Consider the following 22,693-nt stretch of genomic DNA (forward strand, 5'->3'; position numbering starts at 1 on the left):
TTAAGGGGAGAAATGTACTGTGTCAATTGATTAAGCTTGGTTCTTTGAGGATTCTTAAATTCTGATCCTTCTAGTGCTAAGATATAGACCACCTTACTCTGAAAACCTCAATACTAACCAACATTCATGATTTATACATCTCTTTACATACTTTTTGCAATCCATCCTTTAGAATTCTATCCAGAATCTTGGATGGAAAGCAAGGCAAGATGGGAAGGAGATAGGAGGTGGTATTGTCTGGTAAATAACCTTCCCAGGGTTCCCTAAACTATTCAGGGTTTGGGGACCTGACCTCAGTGCATACTACCCAGAATGCAGCTGACACAGACCTTAGACCAGACACGTGTGGGTGGGAGATGGGGAAGTGAGACAAGGGGACACAGAAGCAAGCAGTGGGAACGAGGAAGTAGATAACAGATTGGAGGTTATAAGCAACAGCTGGGTATCTTGAACGAGGGCAATGAAGACAGTGCAAGCATGAAATATAGCCATGGCATACCCTTCATTGCTGATCCAGGATGAAGACAGAGACTAATGACCTTCCTTCCAATTCCCCTTTCCTTCTCTTCAGAGGGGACAGTTATATGGTTCTAACCTGATGTTTTACCCTGACTCAGGAAGCATTTATGTCTCTTTTAAAAATTGACTTTTTTTTTAAGCCAGCAGATATTATAAAGTTGTTTTGATGAACAGAAATGTAAAATTGTGTGTGTGTGAGTGTCTGTATGTGTGTGTGTATGTGTGTGTGTGTGTTCCAGTTAATAATTGCATATAGAAGGAAAAGAGAAAGAGAATTTCCTGTTTAGAGTCAAGAGACAATTTGATTATCAAAAGCTGATTTGGGGGCTTAGAGCTAATTTAAACTATTAGGCAAAGGGGAGAGACCAGTGTTATACAAGGTTAACCTGAATTTAGGATACATATATCTTAGAGATAAAATCTTGAATGAGAAAGGAAGGAGAGAGAAGAAAAAGAGAGAAAGAGAAAAAAAGAGTGGGAGAAAGAAAGAGAAAAAAACAAAGAAAGAAAGAAAGAGAAAGAGAAAAAAAGAAAGAAAGAAAATGAAAGAATATTTTCACTTTCTTTTTTACAATGGGTGACCTGGCTTTGAAAAACAAGTCATCAGGTGATGGGAGGGGGAGAAGTTTGCTTGGAAGGAAAAGAAAGCTACTAGTGAGACTGCCCACAAAAAGGGAGGGGAAATGAATCACACCACCCTGCTCAGCAAGTCCCCTGGGATGGTGGGTGATGGAGAGCTCAGCCTGTCTAGCTCCTCAGCGCCACCTATGCATTAAGCCTCCCAGGCACCCTATGAGCTAGGAGTTTTAATTATTATTCTGTTTAGAGATGGAAAAACTAAGAGTTGGAGAGGTTATTTGATTTACATGTGGTTATACAGCTAGAAAGTGCCCAAGGCACGATCCATACCCAGATCTTCCTGCCTCCATGCCTAGTGCTCCATCATGCAGCCTCTCATCAAGACTTCCCTTGTACCTTCTCATTACATATCTCTGGCATCAGCACCTTTCTCACCTGCTTTGTTCTGTCCTTTCTAGTCCAAAGAGCTTTCTCCTTGGCGGGGAAAAGAAACAAAATCAGAGTTGACCAGTTCTTTCTATAATCAGTTATCATCACTGCAAAAAGCCCAAGTACAGATTCTTTCTCAGGTTCTCATCTTTCTCCTCAATATAACTAAAAAGACTCTTTGTCTCAGTTTTCTTTGAAAGCCGCAGTTTATTCTGAGCTTTAAGACTCTGGACTATTTCATGGTTTTTTTGGTTATTTCTTTTTTATGTCTCATTGTTATTCTTTTTTCTTTATATCATTATTTGCCAATGACTCACCCAACACCATAGAACCCTTCCTTGTAACAAGGTATGTTATATTTTGCTCAAGAAGTTACCTCCCACCTAAACTTGAACTCAAGAGTCCCCCAGAGGATGGAAACTACCTCAGATTCAAGGTAACCTCTAGAAACTATACTCTTCAAAAATTATAACCACAAGCCCCCACCTGTGCACTTACCTTTAATAATCAGTCAATAGACAGAATTAGCTTTAAAAAAAAAAAAAAAGACTTTTCCTAAGATGATATAGTAAAAACTATTGCTACAAAATATCACCCCTCTCTTCCATAAAATTCAGGTGCACTCTCCCACAAGTATATATACATTGTCAACGGGAAAGGAGGACACAGACTTAGAGAACATTAGTAGTGAAGAGCACACAAGACAAATCACTTATTTCCCTTCTTGTGATGTCCTCACAATGGAAGGGAAGAAGGAAATGAGCATTTATTAAGCACCTACTATGTGCCATGCATTGGGGTAGACACTTTCACAAATATTATCTCATTTGCTTCCCCTTCCTACAATCTCTGCTGGGTAAATAATTCTTCTAGTCTCTCTAGGCCTGTTCCTTTCAGCAGCTTGACTCCCAACTATCAGGGTTAATTCTCTTTTGAATCTGTAGTTCAATATATTCTCTGATAGTCTACTTTCTGCCCTGATTCTCTTTCTTTCTCTCTCTAATTCCAGAGTTGGATTCTCCTTAAGAATTTTTTGTTGTATGCAAGTCAAAATAAAGTGCTACTGGGGGAGAAGTTCTGCTCCAATATTCCATGGGTAATGGGGGATAAGTGGGTCAAGACAGATTAAATCCCCTCCCTCTCTCACTGGCCTTGGATAGAAACACTCCATCAATCTGCTTGCTTCCTCTCCATCTCCCTCAGAAATGCTAAGATTGCTTTCAGAGGGCCACCAGGGACATGGCCAATCTTCAGTTAACCAATGGCAAAGTTCTCTTCTAATTCCACAGGGAGAACTTCTTCACCCTTTCTCAAGGGTCTCTACTTCATTTAATACATCAGCACTTTGTCTCTTTGCCACCTTATGTGATTTTTTTTTCAGATGGACTGGGAGGAAATCTCCCTTTTACAAAAGTACAGTTATGCAAAGCAAACTAATAGATTGGCTATGCCTGACAATGTCCTAACTCATTCCTCACCCATATTCTACCAATCCTCTGACCAAGAGGGATGAGGCATCCCTTGGAAGTTACATTTGGTCACTGCCTTCAATTCAATTCCAATGAATTGCATTTATTATTTCATGCATCAGGCACTACAGAAGGTGCCATGAATTCAAATACAAAAGCAAAACAGCCCCAGTCCTCAAGGAGCTTACATGCCATCAACAGGGATACAACATGTATACAGACAAGTAAGCATGAAATTTGTTTTTATTCAGAATTGTGATTTCATTGATATAGAAGGCTCCCAATGAGCCTTTATGAATTCATTTTTTTATGTTGCACTGGGACTGCAAGGACAAACAAAGAAGACCATACCTGCCTTCAAAGAGCTTACCTTTTAATGGGGGAAGAAAACACATAAAGGAGAATTGGGGGAGGAAGGATGAGGTGGGTACCCATGGACAAAATAGTGGGAAGTTGGCTAGGAAGTCTGAATAAAACAAGGAATTCATATTTAAATGCCAGAGAAGTTTTCATGTTACCCTAGAGGCAAGATGGGGCCAATTAAGCTTTTTGAGCAAAAGTATTAAGTGACCTGGTCAGACCTGGGCCTTAGGACCCTGTGGGTTGATCAGAGCTCAGAAGTCTTTCAGAGAAATGATCTAGGTGGTCAGTGATAAGAGGCTGGTGAGGGTTGAAGTGCTGGCTATATGAGCAGAGGGAAGCTGGTTATGAAAGAGATTGTAAAAGCAGAATGGATGGAACTTGAAAACCAATCAGACATGGCAGAAAATGAAGGAGAAGAAGGAGGAAAGGGTGGCTTGAAGGCTGAAGTTTCTCAGATACGCAGAAGTGACTTGGATGTGAAGAACTGGAAAAACCAACTAGAGATAATCCATCACCACATGGCTATTGGCTAAAGGCCAGAGCAGAGGTCATGGCAATGGCCTGGGGAAGCAGAGAGTGACTGGAAAATCCAGGCAACATTCTGGGAATCCACAGGCAGCATGGTATAAGAGCGACTCCTGGAATTTATTCAACATCCTGCACGAAGATTTGCAAACATGTCAAATACGGTTTCTCATCTGATCCTGTCCTTCGAGGCAGGTGCTAATTCTACAGATGAGGAAATTGAAGAGCAAAGTTGCCCAAGGTTACCCAGCTGGTCAGTGCTGAAGGTGAAGGTTGAACCCAGGGCTGCCTGACTTTTCACTCCAGGCTACTTAGGTTCAAAGTGGTTAATATTTACTAACACTGGCTGTCCCCCATACCTGAAATGCTCTCCTTCCTCATCTAGGTCACCTGGTTTCATTCAAGTCTCACCTTCTGTAAGAAGCCTCCTCAGTCATCCTTCATCTCAGTGCCCTCTCTCTGAGATTGCCCCTAATTGACCTTCTCTATATCTTGTTTATGGGCAGCTAGTTGGCATGGTGGATAAAGCACCAGGCCCAGAGTCAGCCAGATTCTTCTTCCTGACATTTACTATGTAGGGGACTCTGGGCAAAAATCTTCACCCTCTTTGTCTCAGTTTCCTCATCTATAAAATGAGCTGGAGAAGGAAATGGTAAATCATCTCTCTTTGCCAAGAAAACCCCAAATGGGATCACAAAAATTGGACATGACTGAAAAGTGACTAAACAACAAAGCTATTTTGTTTGGACTTGGATGTTTGCATGTTGTCTCCCCCACTAGACTGTGAGCCACGTGAGAACAAGGACTGCCTTTTGCCTTTATTGTACCCTCAGTGCTTAGCATAGTAGGTGTTTAATAAATGTTATTTTATTGACTGCCTGAGCTATGTGATCCTAGGCAAAGCATTTCCACACTCTGGACTTCAATTTCCTCATCTCTAAAATATGACTAACATCCGTGCACTGCTTATCTCATGGGTTATTGGGAGGAAAGTGTTTTGCAAGCCCTAAGGCACTGTAGATATGTGAGCTGTTATCCTTAAAGGAGAGTTTTGATCCAAGATAATCATCTAAGTCACAGTTCCTGATAAATGCCAGCAGCCAGCAGATTGTGTACGTGCCCATAAATTATCTCCCAATAACCAGCCACACTCTTCCAGAATGGATCTGTCAATTGGGATGGCCACCCCAGGAGAAATATAAATTATGATCTATCAATTTGCATGGGAGAATTGCTGCAGCAGTTCCAGCCCCATGCATCCATCAGCCTGGTAGAGCTGCTCTTGGCTTGCTAGAGATCTTTAATCAAAAGAAGACAGAAAAATATTAAACCATAACAATTTTGATCTGCAGGTTATTTGCATTCCAGGGTTCTCTGAGTATTGGCCAAGTCATTACAATGCTGCTGCCTTCCTTAAAGGATTGGTCATCCTCTTCTCTCTCTCCACAGGCATCCTGTCCATTTCCCTCCTTCCTATTTCCCATTATCTGTCCTTTCCTTTTCCATTCACATTGTCATGGACCCAATTCAGTACTTCCATATCTCTCATTTGGATTTTTGGAAGAGTCTCCTAACTAGTTATCGCTGCCTCCTGTCTCTCTGGTCTTCCAATCCATCCTTCACACCTTAGTCAAAATAATTTTCAGAACGCATAGGCCTGATCACGTCCCACCTCTGCTCAGAAATATTCATTGGCTCCCTATTGCCAAGATAAAGCCCACACCACTCCACCTATTCCATGTTCTAGCTAGAATGGATTGATTATCATTCTCAATGTCATACCATTCCATTTGGCTACACTGTATCCTCACAAGTCATCCCCCATATCTAGAATACATTTCCTATATATCTCCAACTGTGGAATTCCATATAATCCTTCAGGCCCCACCATCTTTATGAAGTCTCTTCTGACCCTCCAACTCAAACTCCATACCCTGGCTGAAAATGATCTATTTCTCCTCAAATTTCCCATAGCTTCTTTGGGGGATTCCTCTTTGGTACTTACTTCATTCTGCTTTGCACAGTTTTGCTTAATCCCTATTGACTGACTAAGCAAGGCACCCTCCTCTCATCTTATGACCATAGGCTGCAAGATAACATTGAGTCAATCAAGGATAAATTAATTACTATCTCACGGACATACAAGATTTAACAGTTTGGTTTCCACTCCATAAGCAGCCTGACCCCTGTACTAGGCACCCCTTCCTATGCCCCCTTTTTGGGTATGGTTTTCCCCTCATTAGATTATAAACTCTTTTAAGTCAGGAACTGCCTTTATTTTCCTTTTTTGTATCCCCAGAGGCTGGCACATAGTAAGCACTTAATCAAATGCTTACTGAATTGAATTGAAGATGAAACCCAGATGTCTTAGACAACTCAAACCCAGGTTGGAGCCCAAGTACCCTGATCAACTCAAGGGTGAGTAGGATCATTAGGAGACGTGGGTAAAAGCTGTCACTATTGTCCCAACTGACAAGTCCCTGATGAAGTTCGTGTTCAACTTCAACTCCCCATCCTCGGTGATCCCCCTCATGACATGGAGAAGCCATCGATCAGGACAGCTTAGTGGCTTTCCCTGGAGAAAGATTGTGACAAGAAGCTCATTGCCCCCTAGAAGGAGCTCTTCAGTGATATGCTTGGGCTGGAAGAGGAAGAGTACTCAAGGTACAAATGGACTTTAGACTTGCCTCCTCTTTCTCTGGTCCAAGCACTTCTCCTCAGCCTCATCTGATTCTCTTGCTTGCTCTGGAAGTATTAGGAAGACTAGTTAGTGCAATGGTCTTCTCTGTCCCATGGTTAAATAAGCACAACAAAAATAGATCTCTTCAGGAGTTGGGATCCATTGTTGAAGGTCTCCTCATAAACTCCCAAGGGAACTGAAACCGGTGTGGTGGCCCTGCCCCCACCTGAGCAGCTGTATTTAATCTCACACTGAATAGCATCAAAAACCCCTAAGACTTGGGAGCAGCGCATTTGAATCAGCCCTAAGCACTGGCTGGGCAGAACTGGAGGTGAGATGGGTGTGGAGAGGAAACTCAGAAGTCAAGTAAGTGGCTGGGAAAATGCCCAAAAAAGGGAAAAAAAAAAAAGACCATAGAAGGTTACTTTCTTGGGGAACACGTGTCTCCCCCCATCCTTTCGGATGAGGAAGAACAGGGCATACTGTCAGAGGAAGTCAAGGCCTCTGCCCCCAAAGGGAACTTAAAATGAGTTCAGGCAATAGAAGACCTTGAAAAACAAGTTAGCAGCTTACTAAAGGAGAACCAAAAAAATTGCTGAGGAAAATAACAGCTTTAAAAAGCTAACTCAATTGGAAAAAGAGGTCCAAAAAGCCAAAGAGGAGAAGGAGGTTTTAAAAAGCAGAATTAGCCAAATGGAGGAGAAGGTTCAAAAGCTCACTGAACAAAATAATTTGTTGAAAGAGAGAATTGAGTTCAGGGAAACAAATAACTATGAGTTAAACCAAGAAGTTAGTAAACAAAACCAAAAATTTGAAAAAATAGAAGATAATGTGAAACAACTCATTGGAAAAACAACTGACCTGGAAAATAGATCCAGGAAAAATAATTTAAAAATTATTGGACTACCTGAAAGCCATGATCAAAAAAAAGAGCCTAGACATTATCTTCCATGAAATTATCAAGGAAAACTGCCCTGATGTTATAGAATCAGAGAGCAAAATGGATATTGAAAGAATTCATCGATCACCTCCTGAAAGAAACCCGAACAGAGAAACCCCTAGGTATATTGTGGTCAAATTTCAAAGTTCCCAGATCAAGGAGAAAATACTGCAAGCAGCTAGAAAGAAACAATTTGAGTACTGTGGAAATACAATCAGGATAACACAGGATCTGCCAGCTTCAACGTTAAGGGATCGAAGGGCTTGGAGTGGGATATTTCAGAAGTCAAAGGAACTGGGATTGAAGCCAAGAATCACCTACCCAGCAAATCTGAATATAATACTTCAAGGGAAAAAATGGTCATTCAGTGATATAGTCGAATTTGAAGATTTCATGTTGAGGAAAAGATGAGATCTGTATTTAAAAATTTGACTTCCCAAGACAAGAATCAAGAAAAGCATGAAAAGATAAACAGAAAAGAAAAATCATAAAAGACTCTCTAAAGCTGAACTATTTACATTAGTACATGGAAAGAAAATATATTTAACTCTTGAATCTTTTCTCAGTATTTGGGTAGTTGGAGAGATTGTACATACACACACACACAAATAAAAATAAAATAAAAATTAAGGGGTGGAGGAAAATTCTGGGAAGAGAAAGGGAGTAATGGAATGGGACAGGCTATAACTCATAAAAGAGATAAGAAAAATGTTATTCAATGGAGGAGATAAAGGAGAAGGGAAGAGGGGGAAAAATAAAGCTACTCTCCCCACATGTGGCTGAAGGAGGGAAAAACATGCTCACTAAATTTGATATGAAAATTTATATACACCACAGGAAAGTAGGAGAGGAGGCGACAAATGGAGTGAGGGGAATATTAGAAGGGAGGGCAAATGGGAGAAGGGAGTCACTAGAAATAAACACTTTCAAGAAGGGGCAAGGTCAATTGTAAGGGGGGGAAAATAAGGGGGGATAGGGTAGGTCAGAGGACAATATAATTAGTACTACATAATGTGATTACTATGGAAGTCTTTCGCAAAACAACACGTATTTAGTCTGTATTGAATTGCTTGCCTTCTCAGTAGGGCTGGGGAGGGGGGAGGAGGGAGAGAAGTTGTAATTCAAAGTATTAGAAACTAATGTTGAGAATTTTTATTGCATATGATTGGGAAATAAGAACTACAGGGATAGGGGCATGGAAATTTATCTTGCCCTGCAAGAAAAGAGAGAGGATGGAGATAGGAGAGGGGTGGGGTGTGATGGAGGGGAGGGTACATTGAGGGAAGGAGTAATCAGAATGCAAGGTATTAGGAAATGGAGGAAGGGGAGTGATGGGGAGAAAAATTGGTCATGTTACAAAGTGAGGTAAAAGCAATTAGTATTAAAACAATAGACTGAATTAATTACTGAGAATAAATCAATGACATCTTTAGTTTGGAGAAAAGAATTTCAGACTAAATTTCCTAGAGGAAGGTAACCTCAGATAAAATTTGGCATTGATGGAAAAGTCAAGGTTTTAACGGTAAATTTGATTTTATGATTGCCATCTAATCAGGAACTAGAACATGTATGGAAAGACATGTAAGCCACTTAAGACTTGCCTCAAAAGATGTTCCTTAGCCAAAGTGAAACTATAATCATATTTGAAACCTGGTTACTGGAACTTGCCATTTTTAGATGCTATGGGACTATCAAGTGGCTGTTCTTCTGAATCTAACTCCAGGTATGGGTAGCAAGAAAGGCGATCTGAGCCTCCAATCCATGATGCCAGTAAGTTGATGAGATGCTGGTATGAACTGCATAGGTGATCTCAGGGGAAGGGTGGGAGAGCGGCTGTTCAGCATGGGCTAAGGTGGGATGCTCCTGACTCAGTTTTCCCACTGACACCTGGTAGACTTTAAGCCTGACTGAATGCAAGTGGATAATCTAATCCCACCTGGAACTGACAGAAAGTTGGAGAGATATTGTGTCCCTGCAATGTCCTTACTATTGGTGGCAATTTCCTATAGTCAAAAGGTTTGTAAGCTTAATACCAGATCTATTCAATTATAGATTATGGGTAGGGGAACATCCAAGTTTGTCTAAAATTAAGCTATTAGGCGTAGGACTTTAGACCAACAACAATAAGTTAGGGTCCTTTAATTCTTAGTAATATTGTGGAGACAATTAGGTCAAGAGCTTGTGAAGTTAGCAACATAAATATTATTTGTGTCTCAGTAGGTTAATGTTTAAGAAAAAAATTTTTTTCTTTTGTGGTCCATATTGTAAAATATTTTAAAAAGAAGTATCACCTGACCAAAAGTTGTATCTGTTATAAACTGTGTCAAAAATAAATAATAATAATAAAAAAAAATAGATCTCTTTTGCCTTGGTGGCAGAAAACTAACAGATATTTTCATGATAAGTCTTGACACATTAGAATACAGAATATAGATCTGGGAGAGGCCTTAGAACAGGGAATGTCAGAGCTGGGAGGGGCCTTAGAACAGGGAATGTCAGAGCTGGGAGGGTCCTTAGAACAGGGAATGTCAGAGCTGGGAGGGGCCTTAGAATATGGAGTGTCAGAGCTGGTAGAGGATGTCAGTAATGCCAAAGTGAGTGAAGCTGAGCTATTTTGGTGGGGAACCCTCTCTTGTTCAGCTATCAGTTCTTGGATATTAGTCTGGACATGGACAATTTCCCATGAACTCCTAAATAAATTAATAGATGAATATTCGTGGACTCTTAGAATGTTAGAACTAGAAAGAACTTCAGAGCCTTAAGGGGAATTTAGAGATAATTTAGTGCCCCGACTCATTTTAGAGATGGAGAAACGGAAGTCTAGAGAAAGAAGCTACTTGACCGAGGTCACATGCTGTCCTTATGATAACTCTGGAACTCCCATTGCCCAAACTAATGCTTTCTCTTATGCCTTTTCAAATTGGCTTCCCCAAGTGTCAGCACTTGCTGACTCTGACCTGCTTCTACTTGTTATCCTAATGTCCCTTTTAAATAATTATTTTAAAATTTTTACTCATAAAGTGATTTCTCCCAATCAGCCCATCTGTCAGTACCAATATTTCCCATCTCCCAGGGGGCAAATGCTCAAGGAATTGAGAGCTCTTTTAAGATCAGTTTGAATCAAGCAGCAGCATCACAGGGCTAGACTGGATTCAAGGTGAGATCAGGAGCAAAGAGGAAACAGTTCCCAACCTTGGGTACGTTTCAAAGCCTAAGTATGACAACTTTTGGATATTCTAGCTTGAGAACTCTCCATGCTACTAAAGATCTATAAAGTTACCTAGCTAGAAAAGGGCTTAGAGATCTCTTAGCCCAATCTCCTCATATTATAGGGGAGGAAACTGAGGCCCAAAGGGACAAAATGACTTCTGTCTCTGTGCCCATTTGTGAGAAATTTTGAAATCATCTCTAGCCTCCACTTTCCTTATGAATCCTAATGTCTCTCCCTGCTTCTAGTTCATCCCATACAGTTCTACCAAGGTCATTTTCCTTAAATACAACTGTGACCATGTGGCTTTCCTACTCCTAACCATTTCCAGAGGCTTCCTGCTTTCTCTGGCATCAAAGATGAACTTTTCTGTTTAGCTGTAGAAGCCCTAGACAATGTGGTATCAACCTGTCTTTTCAAGCTCAGGGAATATTATTCCCTCCCCCCCCACACACATGCTACAATCCTGACCAAATGGCCTTCCCTCTTCACACATTACACTCCAGCTCTGGTCTTCTTGCCTTTGCATTTCCAGGATGTCCCCAATGCCTGGAATGTCCTCCTTCTTCACCTCCACATCATGAAGTCCCTCTCTTCCTTTAGAAAGGGCACAATCTTCTGCATGAAACCTTTCCTGATTTCCCCAAATTCTTGGGTCCTCCCTCCTGAACTACCACATACTTAACAACTTTGTGTGTATGTGTATAAATATAATAGATACACATATATTATAATATATTTATAATTTCCTTTTAATATTTGATTTATTCATATTTTATTTGTTTATTTTACATTTATTTATATTTTAAAATAGGATTTTACTTTTTCTAATTATATGTAAAGACAATTTTTTTACCTTTTTTACGTATTTTTTATTTTATGTAAAGACAATTTTAACATTTTTTTAAAATTTTGAGTTCTAGATTTTTTCCCCTTCCCTTTCTCTCCTCTAAAACCTTTATTTGTACTTATCAACTTCACACTGCATATAATTTCATATGGGTTCTGTGGTCTCCCCCATTAGAATATGAGCCTATTATGAGTAGGAATTTTTGTCATTCTATGTCTTTGTATCCTCAGTACCTAACAGAGTAGGTAGCACATAGTAGGTCCTCACTAAATATTTATTAATTGAGGCCTCCTTTCTCTCCTCTGGACATAGCAGTGCTTTAATAAGCTTTGTTTCTGCACCAAAGAATTATTCAAATCTGTCCTAGAAGATGCCAGATTTGGACCTGAATTCCCAGCCGGGTAGCTGGATTTCCTCAGGGATGATGTTCACCTGAAGACCCTTGAGTTTAATCCTTGTCACATGTTGCTCTGGGAAACTTCTGGTAGCAATAAATTCTTGAAATGTAAAGTGAAGCAAGAGATGAGGGGGCAAGGGACTGACTAAGCTTTTTCCTCCATCCCTGGGTACCATTTTCACCTTGTCTGAGCTCTCCTCTGCATCCTCAGCATCTTTGCTCAGTTTTTACCTCTTCACTCAATTCCCCTCTCACCCGCATCCCCTTCATCCTGTAATGGGTCCTTCTGCCCTTTCTGCCCACCATATGCTTGGCTTCAGGGGCTATGAGCAGAAGACAGCATTCTGCTTGGGAGACGAATGAAGCTACCAGGCTGAGCTCCTGAGAATAAACAAGACGTCATTTTCCTCTGTGAGCACAGCACCAAGTCGCAGAACAGAAAATCAAATGCCAATGAGATTTTAAATCATACACTGCAGAATTTCAGAGTGAAAAGAGATCTTTAGAAATAGATTATTAGCGGAAAAGAAACTTAGAAACTGTCTCAACCAGCTTTCTCATTTTACAGATGATGAAATTGGCCTCCAAAGAAGTGATTTGCCTAGAGTAGCTAGATGGCTCAGTGGATAGATGGTTAGACCTGGAGTCAAGACTGGAGTTCAAATCTCACTTCAGACACCTACTATCTGTGATACACTGGGCAAGTCATTTAGTCTACGTTTACCTTAATCCACTGGTGAAGGAATTTACAAAACACGCCAGCATTTTTGCCAAGGAAAGCACTTAACAGTTTGGTCCATGGAGTCACAAAGAGTTGGACACAACTGAGCACCAACAACAGAATGGCAGCAAAGACAGTCCTGGAGCACAGTTCTCCTAATACCTCCTAATCCAATGTTCTTCCCTTCGTCTTCACTCTGATAGTGACTCAGTCAACAAGCATTTATTAAGTACCTCCTATGTGCCAGGGATTCTACTAAATGCTAGGAAAACAAAGAAAGACAAAGGACATCCTTAATCTGGAGGAGCACACAGTCTGACACAGGAGACAAAGTGCAAACAATCATGTAAGATCAAGATATCTGCATACAGCATAAACTGGAGAATGAACAGAGGGAAGGAGCTGGCATTAAGAGGAAGTGGTGGGAGTTTACCTGGGACTTGAAGGAAGCTGAGGAAGCCAAGAGGTAGAGTTGGGGAGGGAGAGAATTTCAGGCTTGCGAGGGAGACAGAGACTGTTGGGTCAGGAATGAGGACACCAGTGTCACTGAATCACAGAGGACATGGAGGGAAGTGAGGTAGGAAGGGGTCAAATGATAAAGGGCTTCAAATGCCAAATACCAATTCCTAGAGTTCAGGGATGCTGAAAGGGTTCCCTTCAGGCCACCAAAGAAAAGGCCTTAGTTGTGTTTCCCAAATACCTTAAGCCTGGGACCCCAGTTGTCCATTTTCCCCCTTGCAGGCACAGAGCATCCTAGTGAGGTGATGCCAGCAATGGTAATGGAAGGGGAATTGTTTTAACAGATCCCTGTTGGAAGTAAGATCTCTCACGTTTCCGCCACCATGCACTCTCTCTATTGGCGCCCATGCACCAATTCCAAGGGGCACTTTGTTGTCATTATATTACATCACTTCATGACATCAATTTTTATCATTACTTATATTTGAAAAATCTCTGCAATCTCCAATGTTTGAAGCTCAGATTTTTCTCTCCATATCCCCTCCTTCATTCCCAGTCGAATCAAATTTTAATTGTAAGGGAAAAAAATCAAACACCAAGATGGCGTCTTTGGGCCAAAGACATTTCTCTATCTCCTATTCTCATGCTCCATATGTTTAGTTTTTCTCAATGCTAAATAATAAAAAATTGTGGCAATGGGGTCTTGGTCTATGTAAAGAGAAGCAAAACCTCCAGGGACAAGGAGACAGTGTTCCTTCTCTCCTCTTTCCTAGTTAGATCCCCCCTCTCTAATACTGTGTATGGAAAAGACACAGACAAGTTAAAACTGGCCCAGACCAAACAGAATAATGAAGGCTGTTGAGTCATTTTGGTCATGTTCAACTCTTCATGACCCCATGTGGAATTTTCTTGGCAAAGACGCTGGAGTGACTTGTCATTTCCTTCTTTAGCTCATTTTACAGATGAGGAAACTGAGGCAAGCAAGGGTGAAGTGACTTGCCCAGGGTCTCACAGCTAGTAAGTATCTGTGGCCAGATTTGAACTCTGGTCTTCTTGACTCCAGGCCTGGCATTCTATCTACTGAGCCACCTCACTGCTTAATATAAATACTTACTCTCTTCTCCTACCTGCTGTGTGTCAAGGCCTGTTCTAAGTGCTGGGAATTACATTAGAGTCAGAATATTAGAGTTTCTAAAGGAGAACCTAGATGACTATATTTTGAGTGGGGTAGGTTGCCATCTGAATTCCTTACAGGTAGGGGTTTGATTAGAAGCCTGCTGGACTTCCATCCCACTCTCAAATTCTGTGATTCTGTGATCCGCTCCAATATCAAAACTATATTCTTCCTCACCAGCCCCCTCCATGTATTTCTTGGCTGCCAGTAGCTATGACCAATTAGAAAGTAACATCGTGTTTCTGTTCTTGCTGGTGAGCAAGCCGTACAATTCAATATTCTCCTAATGGTCTCTATTTCTTCCACCAGAGCTCAGCCAGCAGGAACCCGTCCTAGACAAGCTTCTGAAAGTGCCAGAGTTGTTTTATAGAAGAAGCTCACTGACCTGCACAGATTCATTTGGCTTGAGGTGTCCAGAGTATGTGGGGTCAAGTAAACAGAATGACAAGCTGCTTCTTTTGGGGGTTCTCCCATTAAACACAGAATCTCAGAGTTTGCATGAGAACACAGAATGTCAGAGCTGGGAGGGGCCTTAGAACAGGGGATGTCAGAACCGAGAAATTGTCAAGGTTGATTGAATACTAGATTTCAATTTAATTGTTTTTTTTTTAATCTTACATAATGTATTTTGTGGATTTAAAAACTGTATTCCAAGAAGGGGTTCATAGGTTTCAGCAGGCTGACAAAAGCATTGATGACGCGGAAAAGATGAAGAGTGCCTACCCTGTCTAGACCCACTATTTTACGGTTTTAGATGACAAGGCCAGAGAGCGGAATGAACATTCCTGAGTAGAGCCAAGAGTCAAACCGTGGTCTCCTGAATTCTATTCCCCTGAGCTTTCCACTACAATTTGCCATGTTGATTTCTCATTCTTCATCCTTCCCACAAAGAATTGGGACAGTTGCATTAAAAAAAAAAAAATCCGTGGGAAAAATGTAGATGCCTCATAATGTCTGCAGCATCTGACTTTTGCAGGCAGGGTCTCATTTCCTTCCAGAGGGTCTTTGGCAGCTGGTGCCTCTCTCCTCTCATCTGAGCTAAGACACTGAGCATGGAAACTGCCAGTGGTAGATCTGTGTTTTTCACTCAGGGCCATCTGCTGCCCGACTTCACTATAAATCTTGTTATGTTTCTTTGCCATAAGGCATAATTAATTACTTAAGGCACAAAGGACCCTGCCTCCCCCAGGGGCTGGAATTGAACACCCAGCCCATGAACCCATGAGTAATTTACCACAATTCTGCCAAGGCTTTCTACTGTAAACCAGCTCACGTGTAAGAAGGGTACCAGGCAAACACATTATTTCTTTGGGGAGTGTCTACTGAAGTCTCAGCAGAAAAGCAGTGAGGGAATGTATTTCAGAAGCTAAAGCACAGCCCTTCTCCTACCCCCACCCCCAGCCTCACCAAGAGAATTCAATTTCATCACCCAACCATCTCGGTGGAGATCATTTATAGTTCCATGTCACATGCCACTAGGTCAAAATCTGTCCTTTTAAACATTTTTTTAAATTTTAAAAATTCCATTTGCTTTCAGTCGACAAAAATGTTCTCAATCCTTTCTACCTGCTCCTCTCCCTTGCCCTTGATGGGAGAAAGGGGAGGGGGGAGGTAAGAAAAACAAAATCCTTGCAAAAAAATATTCAAAATCGGGCAAAACAAATTCCCACATTGGCCAGCTCCCATAATTCATATCTCATTCTGTACCCTGAGTGCATCTCCTCTCTGCCAGGAAGCCTGCTTCATCATCAGTCCTCTGGAAAATCTGGCTTCTTAAATTGGACAGTGGCATTCTGGATGCCGGATTGATGAAAACAACATCAGAACAACTGGTACTGTGCACCTGAATGCCCTGTTAGTGTCAGAGGAATAGGTTTCGTCATTAGCCCTGTCTCTTGAGTAGTCTAAGCAGCCACATATCCTAGCTGCTGGAATGATCTGTAGTTATCTTCAGTGCGTCACTATTTTTAATCTTTCTGGCTTTCAGGAATCAATGAGCTGAAATCACCGTTTCTCCTGGTTTAATACTGATCTGTTTCAGTGGCTCTGTATTGTCCGTTAAGTGAATTTCTCAATTTGGACTTAATGACTTCTGGAAGATGCTGTCAGGTGCAAACCCATCATTGGGACATCTCATCATCCTGCAAGATCTAACCAGCCAGAACAAACAAATAAATAAGTAATTTGGAAAAGAAAGATCCTTGATCCTTCTTCCATTCCATTATAGGCTCCTTGGGGGCAGGAAATTTTCTTTTGGACCCTTAGCACAGTGGCTGGTACACAGTAGGGTACTTAATAAATACTGTTCCCCCTCTAATTGGAAGCGGAGCCATGAACTCCTCCACCCCCATTTAAGAAGGGAGCACAGGACAATCATCTGGTATTTCTTTTTTTGCCCTGTCATGCCCTTCCACCAGAGTACCTTCACTCACCCCACTTTTCAGCTTCCTTTTGTGTGTTTTCCCCCTTTAGATGGTAAGCTCCATGAAGGGAGGCACTGCCTTTCTTTTTCACATTTGAATCCCTAGCACTTAGTATCGGGCTTGATACATAGTAGGTCTTTTAATCAATGTTTGACTACTAATTTCCAACTCTTCTACCCAATCCCAGACCCTCACAATCTTACAGTGCCTCACCTTCCCATTCTGGCTGATCTCTTTCTGATGATGTTCACAAACTATGGTCCACTCTTCTCCCAGAAAACTGCCTGGCCCTTCTTGCCTCCATCCCTTTATTCAATGTCTCACGCATCTCGAGTTCTCCCTCTTACACTTCTCAGAACTTTTTTAACACAATCCTAAAGATCAAAGATGTAAAGTTGGAAGAAAGACCACTTAGTCCAACCTTCTCATGATAGAAAGACAAGAAAGAACTAGGAAGGTAGATGGTTCAGTGGTTAGAGCACTGGAATTAGCATAGATCTGAGTTCAAATCTGGCCTTAGACTCTTTCTAGCTCAGTGACCCTGGGCAAATCACTTCACCCTGTTTGCCTCAGTTTCCTCATTTGTACAATGAGCGGTAGAAGGAAACTGCAAACCACTCTAGTATCTTTGCCAAGAAAACCCCAAATGCAATCACAAAGAACCAGCCAGCACTGAAAAAACAACAGAACAACAGAAAAGGAAGAAGTACAAACCGAGAGTCATAGAGATCACGTAACTTGCCTAAGGTCATACAGGTAGAAAGATATAGGATTTGAACCCAGGTCCTCTGACTCCAAATTCCACTGAATTATGTTGCTTTCTATATGTGTGTATATATATATATGTATGTATGTATGTATATATGTATGTATATATGTATATATACACACACACATACATATATACACACACACGTATATATGAAGGGATCTGAGAGGTCACCTAGACCACCTGTAAGATGAATGGCTCTTCTTGCAAGGGAACTCAACAGGTATCACACCCAAATAGCAGCCCTGAGTGAAACAAGGTTGGCAAATGAAGGCCAGCTTACTCTGATGGGCTGGCCGTGTTGTTAGAATGCAAAATATATGCTTGCCAAAAAGACTATTTTATGGAGAACTCACATGGGGCAGGTGATCACATGGTGATCAGAAGAAGTGATGCAAGGTCTCTCTCGAGAATTTTGGAATTGATTGTGTGACATAGGAGACACTGGCACAGAACCCCTCAGCATGTAGTGCCCACATCAGGGCTCTATAAGCAAAGCAGAATTGATACAGCTCAAAGGAAACACAAGATGCACAAATTTAGAGAATCCACCCCAAGCGTTCACATGGACCAATTTGTGGTAGACCATTCTGAGCTCATACTGGTCTGATCAGCCACAGTCAGACACGCTGAAACTTCACTTTATCATGGTGATGTCATTTTGGTCCTCTTCGAGAACAAGGGACACCAACCAACTAACCAACCAACCAGACCAGAGGCAAAAACCAGATTAAAATATAATTCCTATCTGATTTTAATTTGTTTACATATTGATAAAAATAAATATATAAAATGTGCATGGTTTTCCAAGATAATACTAGACCACTGGGATTCTTTTATATGATTTAGCAGCCCCCATTTCCATATGAGTCTGACACCGCTGATCTATTTCAATCCCTCATTTTATAAATGAGGAAACTGAGGCCCAGAAAGTTCAAGGGTTGGAATGGGCTTCAGAGGCCCCTGAAGTCCAACCAGACAACATCCACAAGAACTGGTTGTCCAGCCTTTTCTGGAAGACCACCAGCAGAGAAGAACCTGCTGTCTTCCCAAAGAAATCATCCCATCCTAATTTTTCCCGATATCCACCTAAATCTGTGTCTCAGCCACTTCTCATGAATCCTGGTTCTGCCCTCTAGAGCCAAGTAGAACATCTGATCCCCTCTAGAACATCATGGTCCTTCAAATATTTAAGGAAGGGATTTGGCTCCCTTTCATGACTCCCGTGTTCTCATATCACAATGAGCATCATTAGAAATTGCAGTCCCATTTACTACGCTGTAAGATTCATGAAGGATGAAACTCTTATAAAAGTCTCCCTTATAAAAAGTTCCCTTAGCAATAAGCTTAATAACAACAGAGAAGGTATTTAATAAATGTTAGTGGAATGAAAGAATTGGGAATTCATTTCAGTAAATGAGAGGTATTAAGGGACCCCTGTCCATCAGCGAATCAGGCTCATAAAGTGCCTGAGTTAGGAAGAGCATGAGCTGGAAGAGATTGTCCAATGCAACTGATTCATTTTACAGAGAGAGAAACAGACACTCCTGCAGGGGGAATGACTTGCACAGGATCAAACATTCCTGTTCCAGGTTCCAGAAGTGGGACTAGAACTTAGGTGTCATCACTATCAGTCCAGTGTTCTAATTCAACCTCTATTCAATCTTGTGTCCTCTCCACCTCCCACCATTAGCTGTTTTGTTCCTAGCACTGCATCCCCCCATTTCCAGCTCCCCTTTACATTTTGTCTTCTCTTATGTAAGAGCCTATCCCCAGGAAGCATTTAATAAATGTGTCTACTTACCTATCTACCCAAGGCAGCCAGTTGTATAGAGTAACCAGTGGATAGTGTGCCCAGCCTGAAGTCAGGAAGACTCATCTTCCTGACTTTAAACCTGGCCTCAAACACTTACTAGCTGAGTGAGCCTGGACAAGTCGCTTAATTCTATTTGCCTCAGTTTCCTCCTCTGTAAAATGAACTGAAGAAGGAAATGGCAAACCACTCCAGTATCTTTGCCAAGAAAATCCGAAATAGGGACATGAAGAGTTAGACACAACTGAACAACTCTCTCTCTCTCTCTCTCTCTCTCTCTCTCTCTCTCTCTCTCTCTCTCTCTCTCTCTCTCCATCCATTTAATCTATTCATCCATCTCTATAAGAGACATATAGATCATCTATACAGAGAGACAATCTATCATCTATATCTATCTATCATCTATCTATCTATCTCTCAATCATCTAATCTATTTATGGTGCCACAAAACTATTCCTAAGGTTCCAAAGGAAAAGGAGGAGGAGATTACGTTGGGCTCCGTGATCTGGGGGCTCTGGGCTATTGGAGTAGTCAAGTATCTTGGCAGTAATTCAAGACAACAGCAGGTGGGGAAGGGGAGAATTCTACCCCAATTTATGCTAAAAGCAAAATGGAACAGCTGAGGTTCATATACACACCATCAGCCTGTAAACATCCCAGAATTGGGCTGGGTTACCCAGCAACGCCTCCCCCTTCTCCCATTCCACATACTTCATCAAGACTGACCCTGCTGGCCACTGTGACTTGATTTCATATTAGGGGGCATGGTGTGTGGGAAGGGAGAGGGGTGGGAGGGTGATTTTTCAACTGCTCCCCTCCCCCATGGTGTATGGTTCCACCAATTCATGCTTCATTTTCTCTCATTGATGCTTTGGGACTGGGTGGTCCCGCTTACATCTGCCACCTGGGTGGCTCAGGCTCTACCCAGAGCACTCAGGGCTGCTCTTGGCTTCGAAGGGCTCTTGCTTTTACAAAAATATTAGTGCAAATATTAGGTGGTGAGATCACCACAGGGCTCCTCTCTGAGGGTCTGGAGTTAATGGGCCATGCTCTGAGTGTAAAAAGCGACAGCCTAACAGGAATTGGCTGGCTGCCCAGATACAGGAAGGTCAGTTGCTTATGTTGGCATATTGGTGTCTAGTATTAAGAAAATAAAATTAAATAAACAGATACCCCACCCCTGTTAAAAAATGCTTTGTGACAGATTATTTTCCTGAAAATAAAAGGAAATAAGTCATCTTTGGGGGCCACTGGGTAACCTAATTGCTTTGATTGGTCTGGTCTTGTAAAGCTGGACTTGAAATCAGGAGATGGATGCAAAGCAAACCTCAGGCACTTAGCTGCGTGGCCACAGGCAAATTGCTTCACCTTAGTCTGAATTTCCTTCGGGGCAGGAGGGGGGAGGGGAATATGTCTGACCTTGTACATCTATCTCTCTTACAGGGCTATTATAAGGAAAGCACTTTGCAAACATATAAGTCCAATCCAAATATGAGGTGTTATTATAAAAATGTAGAGCTGGAAGAACCTTTGGTGGCTATTTAGTTTTGGGGAGGAGGGTGGATGGGGGGTGGTGGTGCAGTGTTAGCCTCTTTGGTATCAGGGACCTTCCTTTTGGCAATCAGTCTGGTGACGCCTGTAGACCTCTTCTCAGAATCATGTTTTTAAGTAATCAAAGGATATATCATCAGTTAAAAGTTAACGAAAATAAAGATGTATCTTTCCCCACATTCATGGATGTTAGATCTATCCAACAGACTTCCATAGGTTCAGAACCTCTGAGCCAGTCTAACCCTCTCATTTGACAGATGAGGAAACTGAGCCCAAGAGGTCAAGTGATTTGGCCAGGCTTATACAACTAGGGTTACTTGTCCAAGGTAGTGGGAGAGTTAGGACTACAGTCAGTACCCTCTTGCTTCTACACCTTCTAATACTAGAAGCAAAGAAGGTCTTCTTCTCAATCAATAAATCACTTAGAATTATGCAGCATTTTAGAGCTAATAAAGCACTTTCTGCAGCCTATGATATTTGGTCCTTCCAAAATCCATAATATAGGAGGGAGTTACAGTAAGGATCACTGTACCCATTTTGCAGGTAAGAAAACTGAGACCCAAGGAGGTTAAGTGACTTGAAAAAAGCCACGCAGCTAGGAAGTAGATAAGCCTGAGTTACAACCGCCCCCATCTCCCCCCTCACTCCTCCTCCCCGCCTCTCTGTGAGATCCAATGTTCTTTCCCCTACGCCACACAAAAGCAGCAGGGCTGTGACTCACCCCGTTTTATTCTCTCGCCACTCTATCGGGGTAGCCTGTGGTGACTGGCACGGTGCTCAGCCCACACGTTCTGCTAATCAGTGGCCCTGGCCCTGGCAGCTGCTGCCACAGAGGAGGGGAGAGGGGGAGAGTAAACATTAACCCAGCGTGTCTCCTGCTGGCATCCGTGACAGCAGCGCCACCAGCCCGGCTCATAAACTCATCCTGCCCCGTCTGCCAGTGGGGAGTCAGCGGCTTGCGTGCTTTGCTTTACCATGGCAATCGGCAGTACAGCCGATTAAATAATTTAAAAGGCTCTTGGGGATGTAAACAGAAAGAGGAATAAACAGAGGAGAGATACACAGGCCACCTACCAGGGGAGAAGGAAGGGCTGCTGGCAGATCCTCCGCTTTGGGGGCCCCTCTGCCCAAGAGCCAAGGCTTCCTCTTTCTCTTCCATCTAAAAGAAAAAGACTGACTTTTCCTTTAGGCAGGAGAGGCTGCCACCCACACCGGGTAATTTTAGGATGACCTATGTCATCACTGCCTATCGACAGATGCCCAATTCATACCTTTAGCTTATGATTCTGATTGGCTAAAATGCAGATATTCCCAGAAGTTTTCCTGCTATCCCCATAAACACCTTCAACATTTAAACACTATCCCATGAGTGAGTTTATTAGATTCTTTCCAGGAAGCACAGACTGATTAAAAAAAGAAAGAAAAAAAAGGAGACAAGACCACAACCGAACCCTGGAACCCAGAGACTGGGAAAGGGAGTGAAACAGATACAGGATCCGGGAGCCAGAGAGAAGATTCACCTACTTTGACTGGTGACTTAAGAAGCCAGTGACATGATTTCTTTATCTGGGTCTATCACTAATTCTCTGTGTGTGATTTTTAGGCAAGTCACTTCTCCTTTGGGGTTTGAGTTACCTTCTCTGTGAAATGGGGATGGTGATCCTTTAAAATGTATGAAGATAATAGGTAGCACAATGAAAAAAATCATATTCTCAGTGTCAAGACTTGAATTTGAATCCTGGCTCATCTGTGTGACTCTAGATGGGTCACCTCCCTTCTGGGGTCTCCATTTCCTCTTCTATAAAATAAAGGAGAAGATCTCTA

The 22,693-nt window shown here is 41.9% G+C and overlaps 1 long non-coding RNA gene across 2 annotated transcripts in view; it reads right to left on the reverse strand.

Annotated features, from left to right (window-relative positions):
- The window catches only part of LOC140499103 (uncharacterized), a 76,355-nt gene extending 54,214 nt beyond the window's left edge, over positions 1-22,141 (reverse strand). For both annotated transcript variants that reach the window (XR_011965279.1, XR_011965278.1), the window contains exon 1: positions 21,944-22,141. This is a non-coding gene — a long non-coding RNA (uncharacterized lncRNA). The remainder of the gene's footprint in view (positions 1-21,943) is intronic.
- Between the last annotated feature and the right edge of the window lie 552 nt (positions 22,142-22,693).

This window comes from Notamacropus eugenii, chromosome 4, assembly GCF_028372415.1.
Source record: "Notamacropus eugenii isolate mMacEug1 chromosome 4, mMacEug1.pri_v2, whole genome shotgun sequence".
Lineage (NCBI taxonomy): Eukaryota > Metazoa > Chordata > Mammalia > Diprotodontia > Macropodidae > Notamacropus > Notamacropus eugenii.